Source organism: Melospiza melodia, chromosome 2 (assembly GCF_035770615.1).
Source record: "Melospiza melodia melodia isolate bMelMel2 chromosome 2, bMelMel2.pri, whole genome shotgun sequence".
NCBI classification, from domain to species: domain Eukaryota; kingdom Metazoa; phylum Chordata; class Aves; order Passeriformes; family Passerellidae; genus Melospiza; species Melospiza melodia.
This window is the reverse complement of record NC_086195.1, coordinates 31858174-31885144: the sequence shown is the minus strand read 5'-3', so window position 1 is coordinate 31885144 and position 26971 is coordinate 31858174.

Genomic DNA, 26971 nt, shown 5'->3' with positions numbered 1-26971 from the left:
GAAAAGCTACGATAGGCAGGATGGTGACCAGACCCATGGTGGCACCAGTCCCAAGTTGGTCTGATTTGATAAAACCAAGTGGCTCCTGCAATCTCCCATCAAAAAGTTGGCAGGAGAGTTTTGTTTCGCAGGGAAAAGCGCCGTTGTTTGTGTTTGGGGGCCTGTGGCTGGGAGTGGCCGGCTGGCTCCTTAGAATCCACGATACGCAGCATGGTATCCAGACCCAAGGTGGCACCAGTGCCAAGTTTTGCAGGTTTGATAGTACCAAGTGGTTCCTGCAATCTGCCATCCAGAAGCAGGGCAGCTTACTTTTGTTTGCCAGGGAAACGGGCCGAGGATTTTGTCTGGGGGCCTATGGCTGGGAGTGACCGGCTGGCTCCTGAAAAGCTACGATAGGCAGGATGGTGACCAGACCCATGGTGGCACCAGTCCCAAGTTGGGCTGATTTGATAGTACCAAGTGGCTCCTGCAATCTGCCATCAAAATTTGGCAGGCGAGTTTTGTTTTCCAGGGAAAAGCGCCGTTGTTTGTGTTTGGGGGCCTGTGGCTGGGAGTGGCCGGCTGGCTCCTTAGAATCCACGATACGCAGGATGGTTCCCAGACCTGAGGTGGCACCAGTGCCAAGTCGGGCTGGTTTGATAGTACTAAATAGCTCCTGCAATCTGCCATGCAGAAGCGGGGCAGCTTACTTTTGTTTGCCAGGGAAACGGGCCGAGGTTTGTGTCTGGGGGCCTATGGCTGCGAGTGACCGGCTGGCTCCTGAAAAGCTACGATAGGCAGGATGGTGAGCAGACCCATGGTGGCACCAGTGCCAACTTGAGCTGGTTTGATAGTACCAAGTGGCTCCTGCAATCTGCCATCAAAAAGTTGGCAGGCGAGTTTTGTTTTCCAGGGAAAAGCGCCGTTGTTTGTGTTTGGGTGCCTATGGCTGGGAGTGGCCGGCTGGCTCCTTAGAATCCACGATACGCAGGATGGTTCCCAGACCCGAGGTGGCACCAGTGCCAAGTCGGGCTGGTTTGATAGTACCAAGTGCGTCCTACAATCTGCCATCCAGAAGCGGGGCAGCTTACTTTTTTTTGCCGGGGAAACGGGCCGAGCTTTGTGTCTGGGGGCCTATGGCTGGGAGTGACCGGCTGGCTCCTGAAAAGCTACGATAGGCAGGATGGTGACCAGACCCATGGTGGCACCAGTGCCAAGTTGGGCTGATTTGATAGTAGCAAGTGGCTCCTGCAATCTGCCATCAAAATGTCGGCAGGCGGGTTTTGTTTTCCAGGGAAAAGCGCTGTGGTTTGTGTTTGGGGGCCTGTGGCTGGGAGTGACCGGCTGGCTCCTTAGAATCCACGATACGCAGGATGGTTCCAAGACCCAAGGTGGCACCAGTGCCAAGTCGGGCTGGTTTGATAGTACCAAGTGCGTCCTGCAATCTGCCATCCAGAAGCGGGGTAGCTTACTTTTGTTTGCCAGGGAAACGGGCCGAGGTTTGTGTCTGGGGGCCTATGGCTGGGAGTGACCGGCTGGCTCCTGAAAAGCTACGATAAGCAGGATGGTGACCAGACCCATGGTGGCACCAGTCCCAAGTTGGGCTGATTTGATAGTACCAAGTGGCTCCTGCAATCTGCCATCAAAAAGTTGGCAGGCGAGTTTGTTATCCAGGGAAAAGCGCCGTTGTTTGTGTTTGGGGGCCTGTGGCTGGGAGTGGCCGGCTGGCTCCTTAGAATCCACGATACGCAGCATGGTTCCCAGACCAGAGGTGGCACCAGTGCCAAGTCGGGCTGGTTTGATGGTGCAAAGTGGCTCCTGCAATCTGCCATCCAGAAGCGGGGCAGCTTATTTTTGTATGCCAGGGAAACGGGCCGAGGTTTTTGTCTGGGGGCCTATGGCTTGGAGTGACCGGCTGGCTCCTGAAAAGCTACGATAGGCAGGATGGTGACCAGACCCATGGTGGCACCAGTGCCAAGTTGGGCTGGTTTGATAGTACCAAGTGGCTCCTGCAATCTGCCATCAAAATGTTGGCAGGCGAGTTTTGTTTTCCAGGGAAAAGCGCCGTTGTTTGTGTTTGGGGGCCTGTGGCTGGGAGTGGCCGGCTGGCTCCTTAGAATCCACGATACGCAGGATGGTTCCCAGACCTGAGGTGGCACCAGTGCCAAGTCGGGCTGGTTTGATAATACCTAGTGGATCCTGCAATCTGCCATCCAGAAGCGGGGCAGCTTACTTTTGTTTGCCAGGTAAACGGGCCGAGGTTTTTGTCTGGGGGCGTATAGCTGGGAGTGACCGTCTAGGTCCTGAAAAGCTACGATAGGCAGGATGGTGACCAGACCCATGGTGGCACCAGTGCCAAGTTGGGCTGGTTTGATAGTACCAAGTGGCTCCTGCAATCTGCCATCAAAAAGTTGGCAGGCGAGTTTTGTTTTCCAGGGAAAAGCGCCGTTGTTTGTGTTTGGAGGCCTGTGGCTGGGAGTGGCCGGCTTGCTAATTGGAATCCACGATACGCAGCATGGTTCCCAGACCAGAGGTGGCACCAGTGCCAAGTTGGGCTGGTTTGATGGTGTAAAGTGGCTCCTGCAATCTGCCATCCAGAAGCGGGGTAGCTTACTTTTGTTTGCCAGGCAAACGGGCCGAGGATTTCTCTGGGGGCCTATGGCTGGGAGTGACCGGCTGGCGCCTGAACAGCTACGATAGGCAGGATGGTGACCAGACCCATGGTGGCACCAGTGCCAAGATGGGCTGATTTGATAGTAGCAAGTGGCTCCTGCAATCTGCCATCAAAATGTTGGCAGGCGAGTTTTGTTTTCCAGGGAAAAGCGCCGTTGTTTGTGTTTGGGGGCCTGTGGCTGGGAGTGGACGGATGGCTCCTTAGAATCCACGATACGCAGCATGGTTCCCAGACCAGAGGTGGCACCAGTGCCAAGTCGGGCTGGTTTGATGGTGCAAAGTGGCTCCTGCAATCTGCCATCCAGAAGCGGGGCAGCTTACTTTTGTTTGCCAGGGAAACGGGCCGAGATTTGTGTCTGGGCGCATATGGCTGGGAGTGACCTGCTAGGTCCTGAAAAGCTACGATAGGCAGGATGGTGACCAGACCCATGGTGGCACCAGTGCCAAGTTGGGCTGATTTGATAGTACCAAGTGGCTCCTGCAATCTGCCATCTAAAATTTGGCAGGCGAGTTTTGTTTTCCAGGGAAAAGCGCCGTTGTTTGTGTCTGGGGGCCTGTGGCTGGAGTGGCCGGCTGGCTCCTTACAATGAACGATACGCAGGATGGTTCCCAGACCTGAGGTGGCACCAGTGCCAAGTCGGGCTAGTTTGATGGTGCAAAGTGGTTCCTGCAATCTGCCATCCAGAAGCGGGGTAGCTTACTTTTGTTTGCCAGGGAAACGGGCCGAGGTTTTTCTCTGGGGGCCTATGGCAGGGAGGGACCGGCTGGCTCCTGAAAAGCTACGATAGGCAGGATGGTGACCAGACCCATGGTGGCACCAGTGCCAAGTTGGGCTGATTTGATAGTACCAAGTGGCTCCTGCAATCTGCCATCAAAATGTTGGCAGGCGAGTTTTGTTTTCCAGGGAAAAGCGCCGTTGTTTGTGTTTGGGGGCCTGTGGCTGGGAGTGACCGGCTGGCTCCTTAGAATCCACGATACGCAGGATGGTTCCCAGACCCAAGGTGGCACCAGTGCCAAGTCGGGCTGGTTTGATAGTACCAAGTGGTTCCTGCAATCTGCCATCCAGAAGCGGGGCATCTTACTTTGTTTGCCAGGGAAACGGGCCGAGCTTTTTGTCTGGGCGCCTATGGCTTGGAGTGACCAGCTAGGTCCTGAAAAGCTACGATAGGCAGGATGGTGACCAGATCCATGGTGGCACCAGTGCCAAGTTGGGCTGGTTTGATAGTACCAAGTGGCTCCTGCAATCTGCCATCAAAAAGTTGGCAGGCGAGTTTTGTTTTCCAGGGAAAAGCGCCGTTGTTTTTGTTTGGGGGCCTGTGGCTGGGAGTGGACGGATGGCTCCTTAGAACCACGATACGCAGGATGGTTCCCAGACCAGAGGTGGCACCAGTGCCAAGTCGGGCTGGTTTGATAGTACCAAGGTGTTCCTGCAATCTGCCATCCAGAAGCGGGGCAGCTTACTTTTGTATGCCAGGGAAACGGGCCGAGGTTTTTGTCTGGGGGCGTATAGCTGGGAGTGACCGTCTGGCTCCTGAAAAGCTACGATAGGCAGGATGGTGACCAAACGCATGGTGGCACCAGTGCCAAGTTGGGCTGATTTGATAGTACCAAGTGGCTCCTGCAATCTGCCATCAAAAAGTTGTCAGGCGAGTTTTGTTTTCCAGGGAAAAGCGCCGTTGTTTTTGTTTGGGGGCCTGTGGCTGGGAGTGGCCGGCTGGCTGCTTAGAATCCACGATACGCAGGATGGTTCCCAGAGCCAAGGTGGCACCAGTGCCAAGTTGGGCTGGTTTGATGGTGTAAAGTGGCTCCTGCAATCTGCCATCCAGAAGCGGGGCAGCTTACTTTTGTTTGCCAGGCAAACGGGCCGAGGATTTCTCTGGGGGCCTATGGCTGGGAGTGACCGGCTGGCGCCTGAACAGCTACGATAGGCAGGATGGTGACCAGACCCATGGTGGCACCAGTGCCAAGATGGGCTGATTTGATAGTAGCAAGTGGCTCCTGCAATCTGCCATCAAAATGTTGGCAGGCGAGTTTTGTTTTCCAGGGAAAAGCGCCGTTGTTTGTGTTTGGGGGCCTGTGGCTGGGAGTGGACGGATGGCTCCTTAGAATCCACGATACGCAGCATGGTTCCCAGACCAGAGGTGGCACCAGTGCCAAGTTGGGCTGGTTTGATGGTGTAAAGTGGCTCCTGCAATCTGCCATCCAGAAGCGGGGCAGCTTACTTTTGTTTGCCAGGGAAACGGGCCGAGATTTGTGTCTGGGCGCATATGGCTGGGAGTGACCTGCTAGGTCCTGAAAAGCTACGATAGGCAGGATGGTGACCAGACCCATGGTGGCACCAGTGCCAAGTTGGGCTGATTTGATAGTACCAAGTGGCTCCTGCAATCTGCCATCTAAAAGTTGGCAGGCGAGTTTTGTTTTCCAGGGAAAAGCGCCGTTGTTTGTGTCTGGGGGCCTGTGGCTGGAGTGGCCGGCTGGCTCCTTACAATGAACGATACGCAGGATGGTTCCCAGACCTGAGGTGGCACCAGTGCCAAGTCGGGCTAGTTTGATGGTGCAAAGTGGTTCCTGCAATCTGCCATCCAGAAGCGGGGTAGCTTACTTTTGTTTGCCAGGGAAACGGGCCGAGGTTTTTCTCTGGGGGCCTATGGCAGGGAGGGACCGGCTGGCTCCTGAAAAGCTACGATAGGCAGGATGGTGACCAGATCCATGGTGGCACCAGTGCCAAGTTGGGCTGGTTTGATAGTACCAAGTGGCTCCTGCAATCTGCCATCAAAAAGTTGGCAGGCGAGTTTTGTTTTCCAGGGAAAAGCGCCGTTGTTTTTGTTTGGGGGCCTGTGGCTGGGAGTGGACGGATGGCTCCTTAGAACCACGATACGCAGGATGGTTCCCAGACCAGAGGTGGCACCAGTGCCTAGTCGGGCTGGTTTGATAGTACCAAGGTGTTCCTGCAATCTGCCATCCAGAAGCGGGGCAGCTTACTTTTGTATGCCAGGGAAACGGGCCGAGGTTTTTGTCTGGGGGCGTATAGCTGGGAGTGACCGTCTGGCTCCTGAAAAGCTACGATAGGCAGGATGGTGACCAAACGCATGGTGGCACCAGTGCCAAGTTGGGCTGATTTGATAGTACCAAGTGGCTCCTGCAATCTGCCATCAAAAAGTTGGCAGGCGAGTTTTGTTTTCCAGGGAAAAGCGCCGTTGTTTTTGTTTGGGGGCCTGTGGCTGGGAGTGGCCGGCTGGCTGCTTAGAATCCACGATACGCAGGATGGTTCCCAGACCAGAGGTGGCACCAGTGCCAAGTCGGGCTGGTTTGATACTACCAAGTGCGTCCTGCAATCTGCCATCCAGAAGCGGGGCAGCTTACTTTTGTTTGCCAGGGAAACGGGCCGAGCTTTGTGTCTGGGGGCCTATGGCTGCGAGTGACCGGCTGGCTCCTGAAAAGCTACGATAGGCAGGATGGTGACCAGACCCATGGTGGCACCAGTGCCAAGTTGGGCTGGTTTGATAGTACCAAGTGGCTCCTGCAATCTGCCATCAAAAAGTTGGCAGGCGAGTTTTGTTTTCCAGGGAAAAGCGCCGTTGTTTGTGTTTGGGGGCCTGTGTCTGGGAGTGGCCGGCTGGCTCCTTAGAATCCACGATACGCAGCATGGTTCCCAGACCAGAGGTGGCACCAGTGCCAAGTCGGGCTAGTTTGATGGTGCAAAGTGGTTCCTGCAATCTGCCATCCAGAAGCGGGGTAACTTACTTTTGTTTGCCAGGGAAACGGGCCGAGGTTTGTGTCTGGGGGCCTATGGCTGGGAGTGACCGGCTGGCTCCTGAAAAGCTACGATAGGCAGGATGGTGACCAGACCCATGGTGGCACCAGTGCCAAGTTGGGCTGGTTTGATAGTACCAAGTGGCTCCTGGAATCTGCCATCAAAAAGTTGGCAGGCGAGTTTTGTTTTCCAGGGAAAAGCGCCGTTGTTTCTGTTTGGGGGCCTGTGGCTGGGAGTGGCCGGCTGGCTCCTTAGAATCCACGATACGCGGCATGGTTCCCAGACCAGAGGTGGCACCAGTGCCAAGTTGGGCTGGTTTGATAGTACCAAGTGCGTCCTGCAATCTGCCATCCAGAAGCGGGGCAGCTTACTTTTGTTTGCCAGGGAAACGGGCCGAGGTTTGTGTCTCAGGGCCTATGGCTGGGAGTGACCGGCTGGCTCCTGAAAAGCTACGATAGGCAGGATGGTGACCAGACCCATGGTGGCACCAGTGCCAAGTTGGGCTGGTTTGATAGTACCAAGTGGCTCCTGCAATCTGCCATCAAAAAGTTGGCAGGCGAGTTTGTTATCCAGGGAAAAGCGCCGTTGTTTGTGTTTGGGGGCCTGTGGCTGGGAGTGGCCGGCTGGCTCCTTAGAATCCACGATACGCAGGATGGTTCCCAGACCAGAGGTGGCACCAGTGCCAAGTCGGGCTGGTTTGATGGTGAAAAGTGGCTCCTGCAATCTGCCATCCAGAAGCGGGATAACTTACTTTTGTTTGCCAGGGAAACGGGCCGAGGTTTTTGTCTGGGGGCCTATGGCTGGGAGTGACCGGCTGGCTCCTGAAAAGCTACGATAGGCAGGATGGTGACCAGACCCATGGTGGCACCAGTGCCAAGTTGGGCTGGTTTGATAGTACCAAGTGGCTCCTGCAATCTGCCATCAAAATGTTGGCAGGCGAGTTTTGTTTTCCAGGGAAAAGTGCGGTTGTTTGTGTTTGGGGGCCTGTGGGTGGGAGTGACCGGCTGGCTCCTTAGAATCCACGATACGCAGGATGGTTCCCAGACCAGAGGTCGCACCAGTGCCAAGTCGGGCCAGTTTGATGGTGCAAAGTGGCTCCTGCAATCTGCCATCCAGAAGCGGGGTAGCTTACTTTTGTTTGCCAGGGAAACGGGCCGAGTATTGTTTCTGGGGGCCTATGGCTGCGAGTGACCGGCTGGCTCCTGAAAAGCTACGATAGGCAGGATGGTGACCAGACCCATGGTGGCACCAGTGCCAAGTTGGGCTGATTTGATAGTACCAAGTGGCTCCTGCAATCTGCCATCAAAATGTTGGCAGGCGAGTTTTGTTTTCCAGGGAAAAGCGCCGTTGTTTTTGTTTGGGGGCCTGTGGCTGGGAGTGGACGGATGGCTCCTTAGAACCACGATACGCAGGATGGTTCCCAGACCAGAGGTGGCACCAGTGCCAAGTCGGGCTGGTTTCATACTACCAAGTGGTTCCTGCAATCTGCCATCCAGAAGCGGGGCAGCTTACTTTTGTTTGCCAGGGAAACGGGCCGAGGTTTGTGTCTGGGGGCCTATGGCTGGGAGTGACCGCCTGGCTCCTGAAAAGCTACGATAGGCAGGATGGTGACCAGACCCATGGTGGCACCAGTGCCAAGTTGGGCTGGTTTGATAGTACCAAGTGGCTCCTGCAATCTGCCATCAAAAAGTTGGCAGGCGAGTTTGTTATCCAGGGAAAAGCGCCGTTGTTTGTGTTTGGGGGCCTGTGGCTGGGAGTGGCCGGCTGGCTGCTTAGAATCCACGATACGCAGGATGGTTCCCAGACCAGAGGTGGCACCAGTGCCAAGTCGGGCTGGTTTGATACTACCAAGTGCGTCCTGCAATCTGCCATCCAGAAGCGGGGCAGCTTACTTTTGTTTGCCAGGGAAACGGGCCGAGGTTTGTGTCTGGGGGCCTATGGCTGGGGGTGGCTGGCTGGCACCTGAAAAGCTACGATAGGCAGGATGGTGACCAGACCCATGGTGGCACCAGTGCCAAGTTGGGCTGGTTTGATAGTACCAAGTGGCTCCTGCAATCTGCCATCAAAAAGTTGGCAGGCGAGTTTTGTTTTCCAGGGAAAAGCGCCGTTGTTTGTGTTTGGGGGCCTGTGGCTAGGAGTGGACGGATGGCTCCTTAGAATCCACGATACGCAGGATGGTTCCCAGACCAGAGGTGGCACCAGTGCCAAGTCGGGCTAGTTTGATGGTGCAAAGTGGTTCCTGCAATCTGCCATCCAGAAGCGGGGCAGCTTACTTTTGTTTGCCAGGGAAACGGGCCGAGGTTTGTGTCTGGGGGCCTATGGCTGGGAGTGACCGGCTGGCTCCTGAAAAGCTACGATAGGCAGGATGGTGACCAGACCCATGGTGGCACCAGTGCCAAGTTGGGCTGATTTGATAGTACCAAGTGGCTCCTGCAATCTGCCATCAAAAAGTTGGCAGGCGAGTTTTGTTTTCCAGGGAAAAGCGACGTTGTTTGTGTCTGGGGGCCTGTGGCTGGAGTGGCCGGCTGGCTCCTTACAATGAACGATACGCAGGATGGTTCCCAGAGCTGAGGTGGCACCAGTGCCAAGTCGGGCTAGTTTGATGGTGCAAAGTGGCTCCTGCAATCTGCCATCCAGAAGCGGGGTAGCTTACTTTTGTTTGCCAGGGAAACGGGCCGAGGTTTTTCTCTGGGGGCCTATGGCAGGGAGGGATCGGCTGGCTCCTGAAAAGCTACGATAGGCAGGATGGTGACCAGACCCATGGTGGCACCAGTGCCAAGTTGGGCTGATTTGATAGTAGCAAGTGGCTCCTGCAATCTGCCATCAAAATGTTGGCAGGCGAGTTTTGTTTTCCAGGGAAAAGCGCCGTTGTTTGTGTTTGGTGGCCTGTGGCTGGGAGTGACCGGCTGGCTCCTTAGAATCCACGATACGCAGGATGGTTCCCAGACCCAAGGTGGCACCAGTGCCAAGTTGGGCTGGTTTGATAGTACCAAGTGGTTCCTGCAATCTGCCATCCAGAAGCGGGGCAGCTTACTTTTGTTTGCCAGGGAAACGGGCCGAGGTTTGTGACTGGGGGCCTATGGCTTGGAGTGACCGGCTAGGTCCTGAAAAGCTACGATAGGCAGGATGGTGACCAGATCCATGGTGGCACCAGTGCCAAGTTGGGCTGGTTTGATAGTACCAAGTGGCTCCTGCAATCTGCCATCAAAAAGTTGGCAGGCGAGTTTTGTTTTCCAGGGAAAAGCGCTGTGGTTTGTGTTTGGGGGCCTGTGGCTGGGAGTGGCCGGCTGGCTCCTTAGAATCCACGATACGCAGGATGGTTCCCAGACCAGAGGTGGCACCAGTGCCAAGTCGGGCTGGTTTGATGGTGAAAAGTGGCTCCTGCAATCTGCCATCCAGAAGCGGGATAACTTACTTTTGTTTGCCAGGGAAACGGGCCAAGGTTTTTGTCTGGGGGCCTATGGCTGGGAGTGACCGGCTGGCTCCTGAAAAGCTACGATAGGCAGGATGGTGACCAGACCCATGGTGGCACCAGTGTCAAGTTGGGCTGGTTTGATAGTACCAAGTGGCTCCGGCAATCTGCCATCAAAATTTGGCAGGCGAGGTTTGTTTTCCAGGGAAAAGCGCCGTTGTTTTTGTTTGGGGGCCTGTGGGTGGGAGTGGCCAGATGGCTAATTAGAATCCACGATACGCAGGATGGTTCCCAGACCTGAGGTGGCACCAGTGCCAAGTCGGGCTGGTTTGACACTATCAAGTGCGTCCTGCAATCTGCCATCCAGAAGCGGGGTAGCTTACTTTTGTTTGCCAGGGAAACGGGCCGAGGTTTGTGTCTGGGGGCCTATGGCTGGGAGTGACCGGCTGGCTCCTGAAAAGCTACGATAGGCAGGATGGTGACCAGACCCATGGTGGCACCAGTGCCAAGTTGGGCTGGTTTGATAGTACCAAGTGGCTCCTGCAATCTGCCATCAAAAAATTGGCAGGCGAGTTTTGTTTTCCAGGGAAAAGCGCCGTTGTTTGTGTTTGGGGGCCTGTGGGTGGGAGTGGCCGGCTGGCTCCTTAGAATCCACGATACGCAGGATGGTTCCCAGACCAGAGGTGGCACCAGTGCCAAGTCGGGCTGGTTTGATGGTGAAAAGTGGCTCCTGCAATCTGCCATCCAGAAGCGGGATAACTTACTTTTGTTTGCCAGGGAAACGGGCCAAGGTTTTTGTCTGGGGGCCTATGGCTGGGAGTGACCGGCTGGCTCCTGAAAAGCTACGATAGGCAGGATGGTGACCAGACCCATGGTGGCACCAGTGTCAAGTTGGGCTGATTTGATAGTACCAAGTGGCTCCGGCAATCTGCCATCAAAATTTGGCAGGCGAGATTTGTTTTCCAGGGAAAAGCGCCGTTGTTTTTGTTTGGGGGCCTGTGGGTGGGAGTGGCCAGATGGCTAATTAGAATCCACGATACGCAGCATGGTTCCCAGACCTGAGGTGGCACCAGTGCCAAGTCGGGCTGGTTTGATACTATCAAGTGCGTCCTGCAATCTGCCATCCAGAAGCGGGGTAGCTTACTTTTGTTTGCCAGGGAAACGGGCCGAGGTTTGTGTCTGGGGGCCTATGGCTGGGAGTGACCGGCTGGCTCCTGAAAAGCTACGATAGGCAGGATGGTGACCAGACCCATGGTGGCACCAGTGCCAAGTTGGGCTGGTTTGATAGTACCAAGTGGCTCCTGCAATCTGCCATCAAAAAACTGGCAGGCGAGTTTTGTTTTCCAGGGAAAAGCGCCGTTGTTTGTGTTTGGGGGCCTGTGGGTGGGAGTGGCCGGCTGGCTCCTTAGAATCCACGATACGCAGGATGGTTCCCAGACCAGAGGTGGCACCAGTGCCAAGTCGGGCTAGTTTGATGGTGCAAAGTGGCTCCTGCAATCTGCCATCCAGAAGCGGGGCAGCTTACTTTTGTTTGCCAGGGAAACGGGCCGAGTATTTTTTCTGGGGGCCTATGGCTGGGAGTGACCGGCTGGCTCCTGAAAAGCTACGATAGGCAGGATGGTGACCAGACCCATGGTGGCACCAGTGCCAAGTTGGGCTGATTTGATAGTACCAAGTGGCTCCTGCAATCTGCCATCAAAAAGTTGGCAGGCGAGTTTTGTTTTCCAGGGAAAAGCGCCGTTGTTTTTGTTTGGGGGCCTGTGGCTGGGAGTGGACGGATGGCTCCTTAGAACCACGATACGCAGGATGGTTCCCAGACCAGAGGTGGCACCAGTGCCAAGTCGGGCTGGTTTCATAGTACCAAGTGGTTCCTGCAATCTGCCATCCAGAAGCGGGGCAGCTTACTTTTGTATGCCAGGGAAACGGGACGAGGTTTGTCTCTGGGGGCCTATAGCTGGGAGTGACCGTCTGGCTCCTGAAAAGCTACGATAGGCAGGATGGTGACCAAACGCATGGTGGCACCAGTGCCAAGTTGGGCTGATTTGATAGTACCAAGTGGCTCCTGCAATCTGCCATCAAAATGTTGGCAGGCGAGTTTTGTTTTCCAGGGAAAAGCGCCGTTGTTTGTGTTTGGGGGCCTGTGGCTGGGAGTGGCCGGCTGGCTGCTTAGAATCCACGATACGCAGGATGGTTCCCAGACCAGAGGTGGCACCAGTGCCAAGTCGGGCTGGTTTGATACTACCAAGTGCGTCCTGCAATCTGCCATCCAGAAGCGGGGCAGCTTACTTTTGTTTGCCAGGGAAACGGGCCGAGCTTTGTGTCTGGGGGCCTATGGCTGCGAGTGACCGGCTGGCTCCTGAAAAGCTACGATAGGCAGGATGGTGACCAGACCCATGGTGGCACCAGTGCCAAGTTGGGCTGGTTTGATAGTACCAAGTGGCTCCTGCAATCTGCCATCAAAAAGTTGGCAGGCGAGTTTTGTTTTCCAGGGAAAAGCGCCGTTGTTTGTGTTTGGGGGCCTGTGGCTGGGAGTGGACGGATGGCTCCTTAGAATCCACGATACGCAGCATGGTTCCCAGACCAGAGGTGGCACCAGTGCCAAGTCGGGCTAGTTTGATGGTGCAAAGTGGTTCCTGCAATCTGCCATCCAGAAGCGGGGCAGCTTACTTTTGTTTGCCAGGGAAACGGGCCGAGGTTTGTGTCTGGGGGCCTATGGCTGGGAGTGACCGGCTGGCTCCTGAAAAGCTACGATAGGCAGGATGGTGACCAGACCCATGGTGGCACCAGTGCCAAGTTGGGCTGATTTGATAGTACCAAGTGGCTCCTGCAATCTGCCATCAAAAAGTTGGCAGGCGAGTTTTGTTTTCCAGGGAAAAGCGCCGTTGTTTGTGTTTGGGGGCCTGTGGCTGGGAGTGGCCGGCTGGCTCCTTAGAATCCACGATACGCAGGATGGTTCCCAGACCAGAGGTGGCACCAGTGCCAAGTTGGGCTGGTTTGATAGTACCAAGTGCGTCCTGCAATCTACCATCCAGAAGCGGGGCAGCTTACTTTTGTTTGCCAGGGAAACGGGCCGAGGTTTGTGTCTCAGGGCCTATGGCTGGGAGTGACCGGCTGGCTCCTGAAAAGCTACGATAGGCAGGATGGTGACCAGACCCATGGTGGCACCAGTGCCAAGTTGGGCTGGTTTGATAGTACCAAGTGGCTCCTGCAATCTGCCATCAAAAAGTTGGCAGGCGAGTTTGTTATCCAGGGAAAAGCGCCGTTGTTTGTGTTTGGGGGCCTCTGGCTGGGAGTGGCCGGCTGGCTGCTTAGAATCCATGATACGCAGGATGGTTCCCAGACCAGAGGTGGCACCAGTGCCAAGTCGGGCTGGTTTGATGGTGAAAAGTGGCTCCTGCAATCTGCCATCCAGAAGCGGGATAACTTACTTTTGTTTGCCAGGGAAACGGGCCGAAGTTTTTGTCTGGGGGTCTATGGCTGGGAGTGACCGGCTGGCTCCTGAAAAGCTACGATAGGCAGGATGGTGACCAGACCCATGGTGGCACCAGTGCCAAGTTGGGCTGATTTGATAGTAGCAAGTGGCTCCTGCAATCTGCCATCAAAAAGTTGGCAGGCGAGTTTTGTTTTCCAGGGAAAAGCGCCGTTGTTTGTGTCTGGGGGCCTGTGGCTGGAGTGGCCGGCTGGCTCCTTACAATGAACGATACGCAGGATGGTTCCCAGAGCTGAGGTGGCACCAGTGCCAAGTCGGGCTAGTTTGATGGTGCAAAGTGGCTCCTGCAATCTGCCATCCAGAAGCGGGGTAGCTTACTTTTGTTTGCCAGGGAAACGGGCCGAAATATTTGTCTAGGGGCCTCTGGCTGGGGGTGGCTGGCTGGCTCCTGAAAAGCTACGATAGGCAGGATGGTGACCAGACCCATGGTGGCACCAGTGCCAAGTTGGGCTGGTTTGATAGCACCAAGTGGCTCCTGCAATCTGCCATCAAAAAGTTGTCAGGCGAGTTTTGTTTGCCAGGGAAAAGCGCCGTTGTTTGTATTTGGGGGCCTGTGGCTGGGAGTGGCCGGCTGGCTCCTTAGAATCCACGATACGCAGGATGGTTCCCAGACCCAAGGTGGCACCAGTGCCAAGTCGGGCTGGTTTGATACTACCAAGTGCGTCCTGCAATCTGCCATCCAGAAGCGGGGCAGCTTAATTTTGTTTGCCAGGGAAACGGGCCGTGGGTTTTGTTTGGGGGCCTATGGCTGAGAGTCGCCGGCTGGCTCCTGAAAATCCACGCTAGGCAGCATGGTTCCCAGATGCAAGGTGGCACCAGTGCCAAGTCGGGATGGTTTGATTGTGCAAAGTGGCTCCTGCAATCTGCCATCCAGAAGCGGGGCAGCTGATTTTTGTTTGCCAGAGAAAAATTCCGTGGATTGTTTTTGGGGGCATATTGCTGGGAGTGGCCGGCTGGCTCCTTAAAATGCTCGATACGCATGATGGTTCCCAGGTCCAAGGTGTCACCACTACCAAGTCGGCCTGCGGTTTTAGTATCAAGTTCATCCTGCAATTTGCCATCCAGAAGAGGGGCAGTTGAGTTTTGTTTGCCAGAGAAACGGGCCGAGGTTTCTGTTTGGGGACATATGGCTGAGAGTGGCCGGCTGGCCCCTGAATATCCACGATACACAGCATGGTTCCCAGATCCAAGGTGGCACCAGTGCCAAGTTGGGCTGGTTTGATAGTACCAAGTGTCTCCTGCAATCTGCCATCCAGAAGCGGGGCAGCTTACTTTTGTTTGCCAGAGAAATAGGCCTAGGTTTTTGTCTGGGGGCCTGTGGCTAGGAGTGGCCGGCTGGCTCCTAAGAATCCACGATACGCAGGATGTTTCCCAGACCCAAGGTGGCACCAGTGCCAAGTCGGGCTGGTTTGATAGTACCAAGTGGCTCCTGCAAACTCCATCAAAAAGTTGGCAGGCGTGTTTTGTTTTCCAGGGAACAGCGCCGTTGATTTTGTTTGGGGGCCTGTGGCTGGGAGTGGCCGGCTGGCTCCTTAGAATCCACGATACGCAGGATGGTTCCCAGACCAGAGGTGGCACCAGTGCCAAGTCGGGCTGGTTTGATTACACCAAGTGGCTCCTGCAATCTGCCATCCAGAAGTGAGGCAGCTAAGTTTTGTTTGCCAGAAAAAAGGGCCGTGGTTTTTGTTGGGGGCCTGTGGCTGGGAGTGGCCGGCTGGCTCCTTAGAATCCACCATACGCAGGATGGTTCCCAGACCCAGGGTGGCACCAGTGCCAAGTCGGGCTGGTTTGATAGTACCAAGTGGCTCCTGCAATCTGCCATCCAGAAGCGGTGCAGTTGAGTTTTGTTTGCCAGAGAAAAGGGCCGTGGGTTGTGTTTGGGGGCACATGGCTGGGAGTGGCCGGCTGTCTCATTAAAAAGATCGATACGCAGGATGGTTCCCAGACCCAAGGTGGCACCAGTGCCAAGTCGGGCTGTTTTTATAGTACCAAGTGCGTCCTGCAATTTGCCATCCAGAAGAGGGGCAGTGGAGTTTTGTTTGCCAGAGAATAGCGCCGTTGTTTGTGTTTGGGGGCTTGTGGCTGGGAGTGGCCGACTGGCGCCTTAGAATCTGTGTTACGCAGCATGGTTCCCAGACCAGAGGTGGCACCAGTGCCAAGTTGGGCTGGTTTGATAGTACCAAGTGGCTCCTGCAATCTGCCATCCAGAAGCGGGGCAGCTTACTTTTGTTTGCCAGGGAAACGGGCCGAGGTTTGTGACTGGGGACCTATGGCTGGGGGTGGCTGGCTGGCTCCTGAAAAGCTACGATAGGCAGGATGGTGACCAGACCCATGGTGGCACCAGTGCCAAGTTGGGCTGGTTTGATAGTACCAAGTGGCTCCTGCAATCTGCCATCAAAAAGTTGTCAGGCGAGTTTTGTTTTCCAGGGAAAAGCGCCGTTGTTTGTATTTGGGGGCCTGTGGCTGGGAGTGGCCGGCTGGCTCCTTTGAACCCACAATACGCAGGATGGTTCCCAGACCCAAGGTGGCACCAGTGCCAAGTCGGGCTGGTTTGATACTACCAAGTGCGTCCTGCAATCTGCCATCCAGAAGCGGGGCAGCTTAATTTTGTTTGCCAGGGAAACGGGCCGTGGGTTTTGTTTGGGGGCCTATGGCTGAGAGTGGCCGGCTGGCTCCTGAAAATCCACGCTAGGCAGCGTGGTTCCCAGATCCATGGTGGCACCAGTGCCAAGTCGGGCTGGTTTGATGGTGCAAAGTGGCTCCTGCAATCTGCCATCCAGAAGCGGGGCAGCTGATTTTTGTTTGCCAGAGAAAAATTCCGTGGATTGTTTTTGGGGGCATATTGCTGGGAGTGGCCGGCTGGCTCCTTAAAATGCTCGATACGCAGGATGGTTCCCAGACCCAAGGTGGCACCAGTGCCAAGTCGGCCTGCGGTTTTAGTATCAAGTTCATCCTGCAATTTGCCATCCAGAAGAGGGGCAGTTGAGTTTTGTTTGCCAGAGAAACGGGCCGAGGTTTCTGTTTGGGGACATATGGCTGAGAGTGGCCGGCTGGCCCCTGAATATCCACGATACACAGCATGGTTCCCAGATCCAAGGTGGCACCAGTGCCAAGTTGGGCTGGTTTGATAGTACCAAGTGTCTCCTGCAATCTGCCTTCCAGAAGCGGGGCAGCTTACTTTTGTTTGCCAGAGAAATAGGCCTAGGTTTTTGTTTGGGGGCCTGTGGCTAGGAGTGGCCGGCTGGCTCCTAAGAATCCACGATACGCAGGATGTTTCCCAGACCCAAGGTGGCACCAGTGCCAAGTCGGGCTGGTTTGATAGTACCAAGTGGCTCCTGCAAACTCCATCAAAAAGTTGGCAGGCGTGTTTTGTTTTCCAGGGAACAGCGCCGTTGATTTTGTTTGGGGGCCTGTGGCTGGGAGTGGCCGGCTGGCTCCTTAGAATCCACGATACGCAGGATGGTTCCCAGACCCAAGGTGGCACCAGTGCCAAGTCGGGCTGGTTTGATTACACCAAGTGGCTCCTGCAATCTGCCATCCAGAAGTGAGGCAGCTAAGTTTTGTTTGCCAGAAAAAAGGGCCGTGGTTTTTGTTGGGGGCCTGTGGCTGGGAGTGGCCGGCTGGCTCCTTAGAATCCACCATATGCAGGATGGTTCCCAGACCCAAGGTGGCACCAGTGCCAAGTCGGGCTGGTTTGATAGTCCCAAGTGGCTCCTGCAAACTGCCATCCAGAAGCGGGGCAGCTGAGTTTTGTTTGCCAGGGAAATGGGCCGTTGTTTGTGTTTGGGGGCCTGTGGCTGGGAGTGTTCGGCTGGTTCCTGAATATGTACGATACGCAGGATTGTTCCCAGACCCAAGGTGGCACCAGTGCCAAGTCGGGCTGGTTTGATGGTGCAAAGTGGCTCCTGCAATCTGCCATCCCGACGCGGGGCAGCGGATTTTTGTTTCCATGAGAAATGGTCCGTGGTTTGTTTTTGGGGGTATATGGCTGGGCCTGGCCGGCTGGCTCCTTAAAAAGCTCGATATGCAGGATGGTTCCCTGACACAAGGTGGCACCAGTGCCACGTCGGGCGGTTTTTGTAGTACAAAGTGCGTCCTAAAATTTGCCATCCAGAAGAGGGGCAGTTGAGTTTTGTTTGCCAGAGAAAAGGGCCGTGGTTTGTTTTTGGGGGCATATGGCTGAGAGTGGCTGGCTGGCCCCTGAAAATCCACGATACACAGGATGGTTCCCAGATCCAAGGTGGCACCTGTGCCAAGTCGGGCTGATTTGATAGTACTAAGTAGCTCCTGCAATCTGCCATCCAGAAGCGGGGCAGCTTACTTTTGTTTGCCAGGGAAACGGGCCGAGGTTTGTGTTTGGGGGCCTATGGCTGAGAGTGACCGGCTGGCTCCTGAAAAGCTACAATAGGCAGGATGGTGACCAGACCCATGGTGGCACCAGTGCCAAGTTGGGCTGGTTTGATAGTACCAAGTGGTTCCTGCTATCTGCCATCCAGAAGCAGGGCAGCTGAGTTTTGTTTGCCAGAGAAAAGGGCCTTGGTTTGTGTTTGGGGGCATATGGCTGGGTGTGGCCAGCTGGCTCCTTAAAATGCACGATATGCAACATGGCTCCCAGATCCAAGGTGGCACCAGTGCCAAGTTGGGCTGGTTTGATAGTACCAAGTGGCTCCTGCAATCTTCCATGATCACGTGGAGAAATACTTTCTGGTTTCAGCCTCATGCTCTTTCTTCTCTCCCTCAACTTCTCTATCACCTCTCATCTGGTTCACATGCGCTGTCTTCAAGGTCCACAGGCTACTTTTCACAGAATCTTCTGGCCTGATGAAGTAAGAATGATGAATAGAACAGAGCTGGGATCTATTTTCCAGTTTGGATAAAATGCATTCTGCACACAAATCCAAGGAGAACGGGCTGCCCCGATGCCCAGAAAATCTTTCACTCCTGCTAGTGTTCTACGTCAACCGCAACTTAGTCTGAAAGAAAAGCTTTTTCTCTGAGAGCATCTGAGAGGTTTGCATGAAGCACTGATATCTGACATATGCAATTTTGAATAGGAGAGGAAAAAGAAAATGGCAAGGAGTTTTTAATTTTAGTGGTTTCAATTTTAATTTCCGTGCACTTTTTCAAAACTTGTCAGCTCAAATGCCCATCAACATCTTTTAGTCATCTGTAAGTCAGTATTCATATAAAATGTGCTTCAAATCCAAAGAATTTCAAATTTGCACTCCAAGCTTCTATGCCTAGATTTATGATTTCCTACACATATTAGATGAAAGGAAGGCCTTTTTTACTGTGGGAGTGCTGGAACACTGGAACAGGTTGCCCAGAGAAGTTGTGGGTGTCCCATCCCTGAAAGTATTCAAGGTCACCTTGGACAGGGCTTGGAGCAGCAACAAAGGAGAAGCTTGATGGTAGAGAAACAAAGTTGGACTATAGAAGAAACTCGGATTGAAGTATAGGATCAAGTTTTCTCTCAGCTCTTGGGGTAAATTCAAAGTTGTACAAAATGACATTTATCTGTGCTATTCACTACTGTAACAGAAAGTTTCATGAAAACTGTACAGAAGATAGTAAATTTTAAAAGAGATAAGAATTACAGCATAAAATCCATGGGATAGGTTACAACATGAGACACTCTCTAAGAGAAAATCTCTTTGTTTCAGCACTTCATCGGGGTAAGATTTCATGAAGTGCCAAAGAAGGCGGCAAAATATCATTCGGGACATTATTTACTGGAATTCAGCCTGGCCATTAGTAGGAACTGCCTTTGAACATATCATGTAGATATACCACACACACTTTCCCTTCACTGAAAAATTACTGTTTACAACAAATAAGCAATTGACGATCAAAATTGATTGAAAGCATCTTAAACATGTCAAGTATTTCATTGTAGATGATCTGTGATCCAAATGCTTCTTCCACCTTCGAGAGGGACAGAAGAATTCTTCCATATCATGATGGTTTAAAATTGTATCAACCAATGTTTTCTGCTGAAAAGATATCATCTATTTTTTTCTATTTTTGGAAGAAAATATTCCTAGACATACAACAGGTGAGAACTAAGTAATTTTAAAGAAACAAATGAAATGAAAATATTCTGTAAATAGAATGAAATGAAAAGCTGTGTTTTAAATAGGAGCTAAATATTAAACAGAATTTTTGTACCAGGCATTTGAATTACTGCACCAGCTCTTTTGCCCATCAAGAGAGGCATTTAGCATTTCAGTCTTTTCCAAGGTGTTCATGATCTGCTATGCTGATCTCTGTGTGTGCCTAGGTGTGTGTGGAGGGGGGGGCATATGAAGGGGAGTGTGTATGTTTGCTTTACAATTGTTGTGGCAGATTCATGCCTCAGCTCCACATTTTGTTTTAAAAAGGTCACACCGAGTGGATATGAAGTTTACTATCAACAAGAGATCGATTCCCAAATCATCCATTTGACTCTCCCTTATAAATCATGTGCTTTGTTGCATATTTTATCAAATATACTTTCAAGCCAGATGGAGGAAGGAGGATGTGGGAATCCCTCCACCATCTTGCAACTTTTATGTAAGTAGGTTTTCAAGAAAATCATCATTTCTCTTTTAAATATGTCTGGAACAGGCATGATGGTAGTGTCAACCTGTTGGAGTTTTTGTTGCTGGAAGAAGTTGTACAAAAGGATTGGTTTTTACATTGACCAGTTACTGAATCAAGCGCAGGAATACATTGGAAATTTAGCTGGGGGTTCCTTTTCCCAGCAGACTACTTCTAGAACGAGCTTGTACACTGAAGCTGACTCTTTTGCTCTCTTTTTGTTTCTTTCCTATTTTCTTGGCTTCTTTGCCACTATCTAGACAATTTTGGAACTTTGTTCCCAACTAAAATGGTTTCAATAGTCTGATTGTGATCATACATTTTTACAAGGAATTTTTAAAATCTTTCCTCGAGTCCAGAAAGTCAAGGACTTAGATCTTTTTCTTCCCTTATCAATATTGCCATGAAATTGATAAATAAAGACCAACTCTTTATTTTTGTTTTTAACCCACGTAGATAATTCCCATCCATTAATCCATTTTGTGGACCAATAGCTGCCATTCTGATGGAAGCTGTCACTTCTTAACAATAGGCATTCTGTGACTATGTTGACTGCACTTTGGGTGAAGATCCTAACTGGTCTTAGATATACATAGGGAGAAATTTGCTCAGCCAGTGTCAGTCTTAAGCATGCGTATCAGAAGATCTTTCTAGAGCTGGGAATTTTCCCATGAAAGGGATTCAGTTAGGGAAGAGACACTTGTGCCAGAGTTTTACATTCTTCTTGAACACTGCTTAAGGAACTTAGATGCCATGTCCATTTGGATCTCTGTCTGCACAGAACTTTGTCATGCCAGTGCTTTGAAATGCATCTTGAAGAGAATTCACTAGCACAGAATGAAAGAGAGTGGAAGGGGTTGGTGGGGCTAACCAGGCCCAACCCCCCTGCCTAAACCAGGATACCTAGAGCCTCTTGCCCAGGATTCTATCTGGGTGTACTTTTAATGTCTTCAAAGATCCAGGCTCCACAATCTTTCTGGGCAGTCTGTGCCGTGGTTCAGTCACCCTGACAGTAAAGAAACATTTACTGATGTTCAAAGGCAATCTCCTGTATTTCAGTGTGTGCCCACTGCCTCTTGTCTTTTCCCTCAGCATCACTGAAAAGACACTGATTCCCTCCCCTTTGCACTATTGCTTCCATATGTATGTGTGATGCCATGTAGAGGTATGTCAAAAACCTCCCTGAAGCCCAGGCAGATAATATTCCCTTCATCTACCAGTCAAGTTGATTCATCAGAGGAGTTTAAAGTGATGTTCAGCATGAAATTCCCCTGAAAAATCATGCTAACTACATTATTTGGTCATCTGTCATGTGCCTGGCAAGGATTTCCAGGAAGAGCTGCTTCATCAACTTCCTGGGGATAAAAAAGAGGCTGGCTGGTTTGTACTATGGCGAGTCCTCTTAATTGCCTTTTTTGAAGATGGGTGTCATTTGCTAACATCCACTCTTTAGCTCCTCTTCTCATCTACACCTCGGCAAAAAGCTTTTCCACTATGTCTGGCTAGGAAAAACTGTGCCAGCACAGAAAACATCTCCCATCGTGTTCTAGAAGTTGCACGGATGTCTGCCAAGTGTTTGGCAGGAAGAAAAGAAAAGTTGTCCAAAACAGCTTCCAATCGAATGTTCCTGTGATTGGAAAAGTCAGGAGAGTGCAAAGGTACTGTTTTCTATCAGTTGGCAAGGTGCGCACACAATCCCAGTGTTGTACAGCTTGCTTCTTCACCTTCCCGAAGCTGCCGCTCTCGCCGGCTGCCGGAGCCCAAGAAGCGGCTTCTTCGCGCAAAGACGATTGTGCCGCTCACAGTGCTCTCCTTAGCGCGGCTTCTGCCGAAAGACGCCCGGCAGCGGCTCTTACCTCCGGAGAGCATCCTACCTTCGTCTTTCGCGTCTTTTGTAGTCTACATCTTAGCAAAACGCTTCTCCACTATGTCTGGCTAGGAAAAACTGTGCCAGCACAGAAAACATCTCCCATCGTGTTCTAGAAGTTGCACGGATGTCTGCCAAGTGTTTGGCAGGAAGAAAAGAAAAGTTGTCCAAAACAGCTTCCAATCGAATGTTCCTGTGATTGGAAAAGTCAGGAGAGTGCAAAGGTACTGTTTTCTATCAGTTGGCAAGGTGCGCACACAATCCCAGTGTTGTACAGCTTGCTTCTTCACCTTCCCGAAGCTGCCGCTCTCGCCGGCTCCCGGAGCCGAAGAAGCGGCTTCTTCGCACAAAGACGATTGTGCCGCTCACAGGGCTCTCCTTAGCGCGGCTTCTGCCGAGAGACGCCCGGCAGCGGCTCTTACCTCCGGAGAGCATCCTACCTTCGTCTTTCGCGTCTTTTGTAGTCTACATCTTAGCAAAACGCTTTTCCACTATGTCTGGCTAGGAAAAACTGTGCCAGCACAGAAAACATCTCCCATCGTGTTCTAGAAGTTGCACGGATGTCTGCCAAGTGTTTGGCAGGAAGAAAAGAAAAGTTGTCCAAAACAGCTTCCAATCGAATGTTCCTGTGATTGGAAAAGTCAGGAGAGTGCAAAGGTACTGTTTTCTATCAGTTGGCAAGGTGCGCACACAATCCCAGTGTTGTACAGCTTGCTTCTTCACCTTCCCGAAGCTGCCGCTCTCGCCGGCTGCCGGAGCCCAAGAAGCGGCTTCTTCGCGCAAAGACGATTGTGCCGCTCACAGTGCTCTCCTTAGCGCGGCTTCTGCCGAAAGACGCCCGGCAGCGGCTCTTACCTCCGGAGAGCATCCTACCTTCGTCTTTCGCGTCTTTTGTAGTCTACATCTTAGCAAAACGCTTCTCCACTATGTCTGGCTAGGAAAAACTGTGCCAGCACAGAAAACATCTCCCATCGTGTTCTAGAAGTTGCACGGATGTCTGCCAAGTGTTTGGCAGGAAGAAAAGAAAAGTTGTCCAAAACAGCTTCCAATCGAATGTTCCTGTGATTGGAAAAGTCAGGAGAGTGCAAAGGTACTGTTTTCTATCAGTTGGCAAGGTGCGCACACAATCCCAGTGTTGTACAGCTTGCTTCTTCACCTTCCCGAAGCTGCCGCTCTCGCCGGCTGCCGGAGCCCAAGAAGCGGCTTCTTCGCGCAAAGACGATTGTGCCGCTCACAGTGCTCTCCTTAGCGCGGCTTCTGCCGAAAGACGCCCGGCAGCGGCTCTTACCTCCGGAGAGCATCCTACCTTCGTCTTTCGCGTCTTATGTAGTCTACACCTCGGCAAAAAGCTTTTCCACTATGTCTGGCTAGGAAAAACTGTGCCAGCACAGAAAACATCTCCCATCGTGTTCTAGAAGTTGCACGGATGTCTGCCAAGTGTTTGGCAGGAAGAAAAGAAAAGTTGTCCAAAACAGCTTCCAATCGAATGTTCCTGTGATTGGAAAAGTCAGGAGAGTGCAAAGGTACTGTTTTCTATCAGTTGGCAAGGTGCGCACACAATCCCAGTGTTGTACAGCTTGCTTCTTCACCTTCCCGAAGCTGCCGCTCTCGCCGGCTGCCGGAGCCCAAGAAGCGGCTTCTTCGCGCAAAGACGATTGTGCCGCTCACAGTGCTCTCCTTAGCGCAGCTTCTGCCGAAAGACGCCCGGCAGCGGCTCTTACCTCCGGAGAGCATCCTACCTTCGTCTTTCGCGTCTTTTGTAGTCTACATCTTAGCAAAACGCTTCTCAACTATGTCTGGCTAGGAAAAACTGTGCCAGCACAGAAAACATCTCCCATCGTGTTCTAGAAGTTGCACGGATGTCTGCCAAGTGTTTGGCAGGAAGAAAAGAAAAGTTGTCCAAAACAGCTTCCAATCGAATGTTCCTGTGATTGGAAAAGTCAGGAGAGTGCAAAGGTACTGTTTTCTATCAGTTGGCAAGGTGCGCACACAATCCCAGTGTTGTACAGCTTGCTTCTTCACCTTCCCGAAGCTGCCGCTCTCGCCGGCTGCCGGAGCCCAAGAAGCGGCTTCTTCGCGCAAAGACGATTGTGCCGCTCACAGGGCTCTCCTTAGCGCGGCTTCTGCCGAAAGACGCCCGGCAGCGGCTCTTACCTCCGGAGAGCATCCTACCTTCGTCTTTCGCGTCTTTTGTAGTCTACATCTTAGCAAAACGCTTTTCCACTATGTCTGGCTAGGAAAAACTGTGCCAGCACAGAAAACATCTCCCATCGTGTTCTAGAAGTTGCACGGATGTCTGCCAAGTGTTTGGCAGGAAGAAAAGAAAAGTTGTCCAGAACAGCTTCCAATCGAATGTTCCTGTGATTGGAAAAGTCAGGAGAGTGCAAAGGTACTGTTTTCTATCAGTTGGCAAGGTGCGCACACAATCCCAGTGTTGTACAGCTTGCTTCTTCACCTTCCCGAAGCTGCCGCTCTCGCCGGCTGCCGGAGCCCAAGAAGCGGCTTCTTCGCGCAAAGACGATTGTGCCGCTCACAGTGCTCTCCTTAGCGCGGCTTCTGCCGAAAGACGCCCGGCAGCGGCTCTTACCTCCGGAGAGCATCCTACCTTCGTCTTTCGCGTCTTATGTAGTCTACACCTCGGCAAAAAGCTTTTCCACTATGTCTGGCTAGGAAAAACTGTGCCAGCACAGAAAACATCTCCCATCGTGTTCTAGAAGTTGCACGGATGTCTGCCAAGTGTTTGGCAGGAAGAAAAGAAAAGTTGTCCAAAACAGCTTCCAATCGAATGTTCCTGTGATTGGAAAAGTCAGGAGAGTGCAAAGGTACTGTTTTCTATCAGTTGGCAAGGTGCGCACACAATCCCAGTGTTGTACAGCTTGCTTCTTCACCTTCCCGAAGCTGCCGCTCTCGCCGGCTGCCGGAGCCCAAGAAGCGGCTTCTTCGCGCAAAGACGATTGTGCCGCTCACAGTGCTCTCCTTAGCGCGGCTTCTGCCGAAAGACGCCCGGCAGCGGCTCTTACCTCCGGAGAGCATCCTACCTTCGTCTTTCGCGTCTTTTGTAGTCTACATCTTAGCAAAACGCTTCTCCACTATGTCTGGCTAGGAAAAACTGTGCCAGCACAGAAAACATCTCCCATCGTGTTCTAGAAGTTGCACGGATGTCTGCCAAGTGTTTGGCAGGAAGAAAAGAAAAGTTGTCCAAAACAGCTTCCAATCGAATGTTCCTGTGATTGGAAAAGTCAGGAGAGTGCAAAGGTACTGTTTTCTATCAGTTGGCAAGGTGCGCACACAATCCCAGTGTTGTACAGCTTGCTTCTTCACCTTCCCGAAGCTGCCGCTCTCGCCGGCTGCCGGAGCCCAAGAAGCGGCTTCTTCGCGCAAAGACGATTGTGCCGCTCACAGTGCTCTCCTTAGCGCGGCTTCTGCCGAAAGACGCCCGGCAGCGGCTCTTACCTCCGGAGAGCATCCTACCTTCGTCTTTCGCGTCTTTTGTAGTCTACACCTCGGCAAAACGCTTTTCCACTATGTCTGGCTAGGAAAAACTGTGCCAGCACAGAAAACATCTCCCATCGTGTTCTAGAAGTTGCACGGATGTCTGCCAAGTGTTTGGCAGGAAGAAAAGAAAAGTTGTCCAAAACAGCTTCCAATCGAATGTTCCTGTGATTGGAAAAGTCAGGAGAGTGCAAAGGTACTGTTTTCTATCAGTTGGCAAGGTGCGCACACAATCCCAGTGTTGTACAGCTTGCTTCTTCACCTTCCCGAAGCTGCCGCTCTCGCCGGCTGCCGGAGCCCAAGAAGCGGCTTCTTCGCGCAAAGACGATTGTGCCGCTCACAGGGCTCTCCTTAGCGCGGCTTCTGCCGAAAGACGCCCGGCAGCGGCTCTTACCTCCGGAGAGCATCCTACCTTCGTCTTTCGCGTCTTTTGTAGTCTACACCTCGGCAAAACGCTTTTCCACTATGTCTGGCTAGGAAAAACTGTGCCAGCACAGAAAACATCTCCCATCGTGTTCTAGAAGTTGCACGGATGTCTGCCAAGTGTTTGGCAGGAAGAAAAGAAAAGTTGTTCAAAACAGCTTCCAATCGAATGTTCCTGTGATTGGAAAAGTCAGGAGAGTGCAAAGGTACTGTTTTCTATCAGTTGGCAAGGTGCGCACACAATCCCAGTGTTGTACAGCTTGCTTCTTCACCTTCCCGAAGCTGCCGCTCTCGCCGGCTGCCGGAGCCCAAGAAGCGGCTTCTTCGCGCAAAGACGATTGTGCCGCTCACAGTGCTCTCCTTAGCGCGGCTTCTGCCGAAAGACGCCCGGCAGCGGCTCTTACCTCCGGAGAGCATCCTACCTTCGTCTTTCGCGTCTTTTGTAGTCTACATCTTAGCAAAACGCTTTTCCACTATGTCTGGCTAGGAAAAACTGTGCCAGCACAGAAAACATCTCCCATCGTGTTCTAGAAGTTGCACGGATGTCTGCCAAGTGTTTGGCAGGAAGAAAAGAAAAGTTGTCCAAAACAGCTTCCAATCGAATGTTCCTGTGATTGGAAAAGTCAGGAGAGTGCAAAGGTACTGTTTTCTATCAGTTGGCAAGGTGCGCACACAATCCCAGTGTTGTACAGCTTGCTTCTTCACCTTCCCGAAGCTGCCACTCTCAGGAGGTATGAGCCGCTGCCGGGCGTCTTTCGGCAGAAGCCGCGCTAAGGAGAGCACTGTGAGCGGCACAATCGTCTTTGCGCGAAGAATCGCTTCTTGGGCTCCGGCAGCCGGCGAGAGCGGCAGCTTCGGGAAGGTGAAGAAGCAAGCTGTACAACACTGGGATTGTGTGCGCACCTTGCCAACTGATAGAAAACAGTACCTTTGCACTCTCCTGACTTTTCCAATCACAGGAACATTCGATTGGAAGCTGTTTTGGACAACTTTTCTTTTCTTCCTGCCAAACACTTGGCAGACATCCGTGCAACTTCTAGAACACGATGGGAGATGTTTTCTGTGCTGGCACAGTTTTTCCTAGCCAGACATAGTGGAAAAGCTTTTTGCCGAGGTGTAGACTACAAAAGACGCGAAAGACGAAGGTAGGATGCTCTCCGGAGGTAAGAGCCGCTGCCGGGCGTCTTTCGGCAGAAGCCGCGCTAAGGAGAGCACTGTGAGCGGCACAATCGTCTTTGCGCGAAGAAGCCGCTTCTTGGGCTCCGGCAGCCGGCGAGAGCGGCAGCTTCGGGAAGGTGAAGA